This window comes from Arachis ipaensis, chromosome B9 (genome assembly GCF_059453495.1).
Source record: "Arachis ipaensis isolate K30076 ecotype BB chromosome B9, ASM5945349v1, whole genome shotgun sequence".
NCBI lineage: Eukaryota > Viridiplantae > Streptophyta > Magnoliopsida > Fabales > Fabaceae > Arachis > Arachis ipaensis.
In genome coordinates, this window is record NC_142444.1 from 70,797,536 (window position 1) to 70,805,371 (window position 7,836).

At 41.2% G+C, this 7,836-nt stretch overlaps 1 non-coding gene across 1 annotated transcript; it reads right to left on the reverse strand.

The window, feature by feature from the left end:
* Positions 1 to 895: 895 nt before the first annotated feature.
* Positions 896 to 1,003, reverse strand: LOC148545002 (small nucleolar RNA R71). Its single transcript, XR_015901168.1, has one exon. It is a non-coding gene; the product is annotated as a small nucleolar RNA R71 (small nucleolar RNA).
* Between the last annotated feature and the right edge of the window lie 6,833 nt (positions 1,004 to 7,836).

Consider the following 7,836-nt stretch of genomic DNA (forward strand, 5'->3'; position numbering starts at 1 on the left):
AACTTTTTGTTTGTTTCTTAACTTTTTCAAAACTACCTAACTAACCCTCTCTCTCTCATTTTCGAAAATATCTTCCCCCTTTTTCAAAATTTCTTTTTAATTTATTAATTATTTTAATTTTTAAATCTTAATTTTCGAAAATTACTAACATTTTTCAAAAACTATTTTCAAAAATCACTAACTCTTTTTCAAAAAATTATTTTCGAAAATTCCTTCTCTCTCTCATCTTATTCTATTTATTTATTCATCTACTAGCATCTCATCTCACATCTCAACCCTCCTCACAGTTGTGTTTCTTCCATTATATTACATTCTTTGTCTTCCCCTCTTCTTCTACTCACACAGGGATCCCTATACGGTGGTATAAAGGATCTCTATTATTATTATTATTTTTCTGTGCCTTCTTCTTTGTCATATGAGCAGGAGCAAGGATAAGAACATTCTTGTGGAAGCAGATCCAGAACCTAAAAGGACTCTGAAGAGAAAATTAAGAGAAGCTAAATTACAACAATCCAGAGTTAATGTAAGGAAGATGCTTGGTGACTTTACTGCACCTAATTCCAATTTACATGGAAGAAGCATCTCCATTCCTGCCATTGGAGCAAACAACTTTGAGCTGAAACCTCAATTAGTTTCTCTGATGCAGCAGAACTGCAAGTTTCATGGACTTTCATCTGAAGATCCTTTTCAGTTCTTAACTGAATTCTTGCAGATATGTGATACTATTAAGACTAATGGAGTAGATCCTGAAGTCTACAGGCTCATGCTTTTCCCTTTTGCTGTAAGAGACAGAGCTAGATTATGGTTAGATTCTCAACCCAAAGACAGCCTGAACTCTTGGGATAAGATGGTCACGGCTTTCTTAGCCAAGTACTTTCCTCCTCAAAAGCTGAGCAAGCTTAGAGCTGATGTTCAAACCTTCAGATAGAAAGAAGGTGAATCCCTCTATGAAGCTTGGGAAAGATACAAACAGTTGACCAAAAAGTGCCCTTCTGACATGCTTTCAGAATGGACCATCCTGGATATATTCTATGATGGTTTATCTGAGCTATCAAAGATGTCACTGGACACTTCTGCAGGTGGATCCATTCACCTAAAGAAAACACCTGCAGAAGCTCAAGAACTCATTGACATGGTTGCTAATAACCAGTTTACACTTCTGAAAGGAATCCTGTGAATAATGGGACGCCTATGAAGAAGGGAGTTCTTGAAGTTGATACTCTGAATGCCATATTAGCTCAGAATAAAATATTGACTCAGCAAGTCAATATGATCTCTCAGAGTCTGCATGGAATGCAAGGTGCATCCAACAGTACTCAAGAGGCATCTTCTGAAGAAGAAGCTTATGATCCTGAGAACCCTGCAATAGCAGAGGTGAATTACTTAGGTGAACCTTATGGAAACACCTATAACTCATCATAGAGAAATCATCCAAATTTCTCATGAAAGGATCAAAAGCCTCAACAAGGCTTTAATAATGGTGGAAGAAACAGGTTTAGCAACAGCAAACCTTTTCCATCATCCACTCAGCAACAGACAGAGAACTCTGAACAAAATACTTCTAATCTGGCAAACTTAGTCTTTGATCTGTCTAAGGCCACTGTAAGTTTCATGAATGAAACAAGATCTTCCATTAGAAATTTGGAAGCACAAGTGGGCCAGCTGAGTAAAAGGATCACTGAAATCCCTCCCAGTACTCTCCCAAGCAATACAGAAGAGAACCCAAAAGGAGAGTGCAAGGCCATTGACATAAGCACCATGGCCGAACCTACAAGGGGGAGTGGAGGACGTGAATCCCAAGGAGGAAGACCTTCTGGGACGTCCAGTGATCAATAAGGAGCTTCCCTCTGAGGAACCAAAGGACTCTGAGGCTCATCTAGAGACCATAGAGATTCCATTGAACCTCCTTATACCCTTCATGAGCTCTGATAAGTATTCCTCTTCTGAAGAGAATGAGGATGTTACTGAAGAGCAAACTGCCAAGTTTCTTGGTGCAATCATGAAGCTAAATGCCAAATTATTTGGCATTGATACTTGGGAAGTTGAACCTCCCTTGTTCATCAATGAACTAAGTGATCTGGATCAACTGACATTACCTCAGAAGAGACAGGATCCTGGAAAGTTCATAATACCTTGCACCATAGGCATCATGATCTTTAAGGCTCTGTGTGACCTTGGTTCAGGAATAAACCTCATGCCCCTCTCTGTAATAGAGAAACTGGGAATCTATGGGGTGCAAGCTGCTAAAATCTCATTAGAGATGGCAGACAGTTCAAGAAAACAGGCTTATGGACAAGTAGAGGACGTGTTAGTAAAGGTTGAAGGCCTTTACATCCCTGCTGATTTCATAGTCCTGGATACTGGAAAGGAAGAGGATGAATCCATCATCCTAGGAAGACCTTTCCTGGCCACAGCAAGAGCTGTGATTGATGTTGACAGAGGTGAACTAGTCCTTCAATGGAATGAGGACTCCCTTGTGTTTAAAACTCAAGCATCTCCCTCTGCAACCATGGAGAGGAAGCAGAAAAAACTTCTCTCAAAGCAGAGTCAACCAGAGCCCCCACAGTCAAACTCTAAGTTTGGTGTTGGGAGGCCACAACCAAACTCTAAGTTTGGTGTTGAACTCCCATATCCAAACTCTAAGTTTGGTGTTGGAGAGTCTCAACAAAGCTCTGCACATCTGTAAGGCTCCATGAGAGCCCACTGTCAAGCTACTGACATTAAAGAAGCGCTTGTTGGGAGGCAACCCAATTTTTATTTATCTAACTATATTTTTCTTAGTTATATGTCTTTGTAGGTTCATGATCATGTGGAGTCACAAAATAAATATAAAAATTGAAAACAGAATCAAAAACAGCAGAAGAAAAATCACACCTTGGAGGAGCATCTGTCTGGCGTTCAGCGCCAGAATAGAGCATGGTTCTGGCGCTGAACGCCCAAAATGGGCATCTTCTGGGCGCTGAACGCCAGAACAGGCATGGTTCTGGCGTTCAACGCCAGAAATGGCACACAAATGGGCGTTGAACGCCCAAAATGGCCACCAACCTGGCGCTGAACGCCCAGAGTTGGGTGCAAAGGCATTTTTACATGCCTAATGGGTGCAGGGATGTAAATCCTTGAACACCTCAGGATCTGTGGACCCCACAGGATCCCCACCTACCTCCACTCACTTCTTCTCACCACTCTCTTTCACACAACCCCATAAACACTCTTCCCCAAAAGCCCTTCACCAATCACCTCAAACTCTCTTCCCCATCACCTCTTCACCACTCACATCCATCCACTCTTCCCCATAAACCTACCTCATAAACCCCACCTACCTTCAATATTCAAAACCAATTTCCCACCCAAACCCACCCATATGGCCGAACCTTAACCCCCCTACCTTCCCTATATAAAGACCTCCATTCTTCATCAAATTCACACAACACACCCCTCTACCCTCCTCTTGGCCGAAACCACATCTCCCTCTCCCTCTCCATATTTCTTCTTCTTCTTCTTCTATTCTTTTGTTTATTGCTCGAGGGCGAGCAAAATTCTAAGTTTGGTGTGGTAAAAGCATAAGCTTTTTGTTTTTCCATTACCATTGATGGCACCTAAGACCAGAGAATCCTCTAGAAAGGGGAAAGGGAAGACAAAAGCTTCCACATCCGAGTCATGGGAGATGGAAAGGTTCATCTCCAAAGCCCATCAAGACCACTTCTATGATGTTGTGGCCAAGAAGAAGGTGATCCCTGAGGTCCCTTTCAAACTCAAAAGAAATGAGTATCCGGAGATCCGACATGAAATTCAAAGAAGAGGTTGGGAAGTTCTAACAAATCCCATCCAACAAGTCGGCATCCTAATGGTTCAAGAGTTCTATGCTAATGCATGGATCACCAAGAACCATGATCAAAGTAAGAACCCGGATCCAAAGAACTATGTTACAATGGTTCGGGGGAAATACTTGGATTTTAGTCCGGAGAATGTGAGGTTGGCATTCAACTTGCCAAACATGGAAGAGAACGCACGCCCATACACAAGGAGAGTCAACTTTGATCAAAGGTTGGACCAAGTCCTTATGGACATATGTGTAGAAGGAGCTCAATGGAAGATTGACTCCAAAGGCAAGCCGGTTCAACTAAGAAGATTGGACCTCAAGCCTATAGCTAGAAGATGGTTGGAGTTCATTCAATGCTCAATCATTCCCACTAGCAACCGGTCTGAAGTTACTATAGACCGGGCCATCATGATCCATAGCATCATGAATGGAGAAGAGGTGGAAGTTCATGAGATTATACCTCAAGAACTCTACAAGGTGGCTGACAAGTCCTCCACTATGGCAAGGTTAGCCTTCCCTCACCTCATTTGCCATCTATGTTACTCAGCTGGAGCTTTCATAGAAGGAAATATCCTCATTAAAGAGGACAAGCCCATCACTAAGAAAAAGATGGAGCAAGCAAGAGAGCCCAGTCATGGAGCTCAAGAGGCGCAAGAAGCTCATTTCCATGAGATCCCGGAGATGCCTCAAATGCACTTTCCTCCGCAAAATTATTGGGAGCAAATCAACACCTCCCTAGGAGAATTGAGTTCCAATATGGGACAACTAAGGGTGGAACATCAAGAGCACTCCATCATGCTTCATAAAATAAGAGAAGATCAAAAAGCAATGAGGGAGGAGCAACAAAGACAAGGAAGAGACATAGAAGAGCTCAAGGACATCATTGGTTCCTCAAGAAGGAAACGCCACCATCACTAAGGTGGATTCATTCCTTGTTCTTGCTTTCTCTGTTTTTTGTTTTCTATGTTATGTGCTTATCTATGTTTGTGTTTTCATTACATGATCATTAGTAGTAGTGACTATGTCTTAAAGTTATGAATATCCTATGAATCCATCACCTCTCTTAAATGAAAAATGTTTTAATTCAAAAGAACAAGAAGTACATGAATTTCGAATTTATCCTTGAACTTAGTTTAATTATATTGATGTGGTGACAATGCTTCTTGTTTTCTGAATGAATGCTTGAACATTGCATATGTCTTTTGAAGTTGTTGTTTAAGAATGTTAAATATGTTGGCTCTTGAAAGAATGATGACTAGGAGACATGTTATTTGATAATCTGAAAAATCATAAAAATGATTCTTGAAGCAAGAAAAAGCAGCAAAGAACAAAGCTTGCAGAAAAAAAAAAGAAAAAAAAGGGCGAAAAAAATAGAAAGAAAAAGAAAAAGCAAGCAGAAAAAGCCAATAACCCTTAAAACCAAAAGGCAAGGGCAAATAAAAAGGATCCCAAGGCTTTGAGCATCAGTGGATAGGAGGGCCTAAAGGAATAAAATCCTGGTCTAAGCGGCTAAACCAAGCTGTCCCTAACCATGTGCTTGTGGCGTGAAGGTGTCAAGTGAAAACTTGAGACTGAGCGGTTAAAGTCAAGGTCCAAAGCAAAAAAAGAGTGTGCTTAAGAACCCTGGACACCTCTAATTGGGGACTTTAGCAAAGCTGAGTCATAATCTGAAAAGGTTCACCCAATTATGTGTCTGTAGCATTTATGTATCCGGTGGTAATACTGGAAAACAAAGTGCTTAGGGCCACGGCCAAGACTCATAAAGAAGCTGTGCTCAAGAATCATCATACTGAACTAGGAGAGTCATTAACACTATTCGAAATCTGAAATTCCTATAGATGCCAATCATTCTGAACCTCAATGGATAAAGTGAGATGCCAAAACTATTCAAGAGGCAAAAAGCGATAAGTCCCGCTCATTTGATTGGAGCTATGTTTCATTGATAGTTTGGAATTTATATTATATTCTCTTCTTTTTATCCTATTTGATTTTCAGTTGCTTGGGGACAAGCAACAATTTAAGTTTGGTGTTGTGATGAGCGGATAATTTATACGCTTTTTGACATTGTTTTTAGTATGTTTTTAGTAGGATCTAGTTACTTTTAGGGATGTTTTCATTAGTTTTTATGTTAAATTCACATTTCTGGACTTTACTATAAGTTTGTGTGTTTTTCTGTGATTTCAGGTATTTTCTGGCTGAAATTGAGGGACTTGAGCAGAAATCAGATTCAGAGGTTGAAGAAGGACTGCTGATGCTGTTGGATTCTGACCTCCCTGCACTCAAAGTGGATTTTCTGGAGCTACAAAACTCCAAATGGCGCTCTTTCAATTGCGTTGGAAAGTAGACATCCAGGGCTTTCCAGCAATATATAATAGTCCATACTTTGGCCAAGAATAGACGACATAAACTGGCGTTTAACGCCAGCTTTCTACCCAAACCTGGCGTCCAGCGCCAGAAAAGGAGCCAAAACCAGAGTTGAACGCCCAAACTGGCACAAAAGCTGGCGTTCAACTCCAAGAAGGACCTCTACACGTGCAACACTCAGGCTCAGCCCAAGCACACACCAAGTGGGCCCCGGAAGTGGATTTATGCATCAATTACTTACTCATGTAAACCCTAGTAGCTAGTTTATTATAAATAGGACCTTTTACTATTGTATTTCATATCTTTGATCAGTTGTATACCATCTTTGGACGCCTGGTTCTTAGATCAGAGGGGCTGGCCTCTCCGCCATACCTGGACCATTCACTTATGTATTTTCAACGGTAGAGTTTCTACACTCCACAGATTAAGGTGTGGAGCTCTGCTGTTCCTCAAAGATTAATGCAAAGTACTACTGTTTTCTATTCAATTCATCTTATTTCACTTCTAAGATATCCATTCGCACCCAAGAACGTGATGAAGGTGATGATTATGTGTGACGCTCATCACCATTCTCCCCTATGAACACGTGCCTGACAAACACTTCCGTTCTACATGAAATAAGCTAGAATGAATATCTCTTAGATCTCCTAACCAAAATCTTCGTGGCATAAGCTAGAATGATGGCGGCATTCAAGAGAATCCGGAAAGTCTAAACCTTGTCTGTGGTATTCCGAGTAGGATTCAATGATTGAATGACTGTGACGAGCTTCAAACTCGCGAGTGCTGGGCGTTAGTGACAGACGCAAAAGGAGGGTGAATCCTATTCTAGCATGATCGAGAACCGACAGATGATTAGCCATGCTGTGACAGAGCATGTGAGCATATTTTTCACTGAGAGGAGGGGATGTAGCCACTGACAACGGTGATGCCCTTGCATAAAGCCAGCCATGGAAAAGAGTAAGACCGATTGGATGAAGACAGCAGGAAAGCAGAGGTTCAGAGGAACGATTGCATCTCCATACGCTTATCTAAAATTCTCACCAATGAATTACATAAATATTTCTATCCCTATTTTATTATATTAAATTCGAAAACACCATTATCAATTTATATCTGCCTAACTGAGATTTGCAAGGTGACCATAGCTTGCTTCATACCAACAATCTCCGTGGGATTCGACCCTTACTCACGTAAGGTATTACTTGGACGACCCAGTGCACTTGCTGGTTAGTTGTATCGGAGTTGTGAACCATGGTATTGGCACCATGTTCTTGGCGCCATCGCCAGGGAAAGAAAGAGTCATGAATTTTACATAATTAAAGTGTAATCACGATTACGCGTACCAAGTTGCTCACGTTGCCAGGGATTGTTCGAGCCTGGATATCACAATTTCGTGCACCAAAGCCTCACTAAGAAATTTGGAAAGACAAATTGGACAATTGTCCAAACAGCCAGCTGAAAGACCAACCAACTCTTTTCCAAGTGACACCATCCCAAATCCCAAAGAAGAATGCAAAGCAATTCAACCCAGAAGTGGAAGGACACTGGAAAATGACAAGGTTGATAATAAAGTGGCAAATGAAGAGAAGGACCAGGAGAAGCTCAAAGAGAAGGAGGAATAGTCATAAGCTCTAAGGAAGGTAAAGCAAATC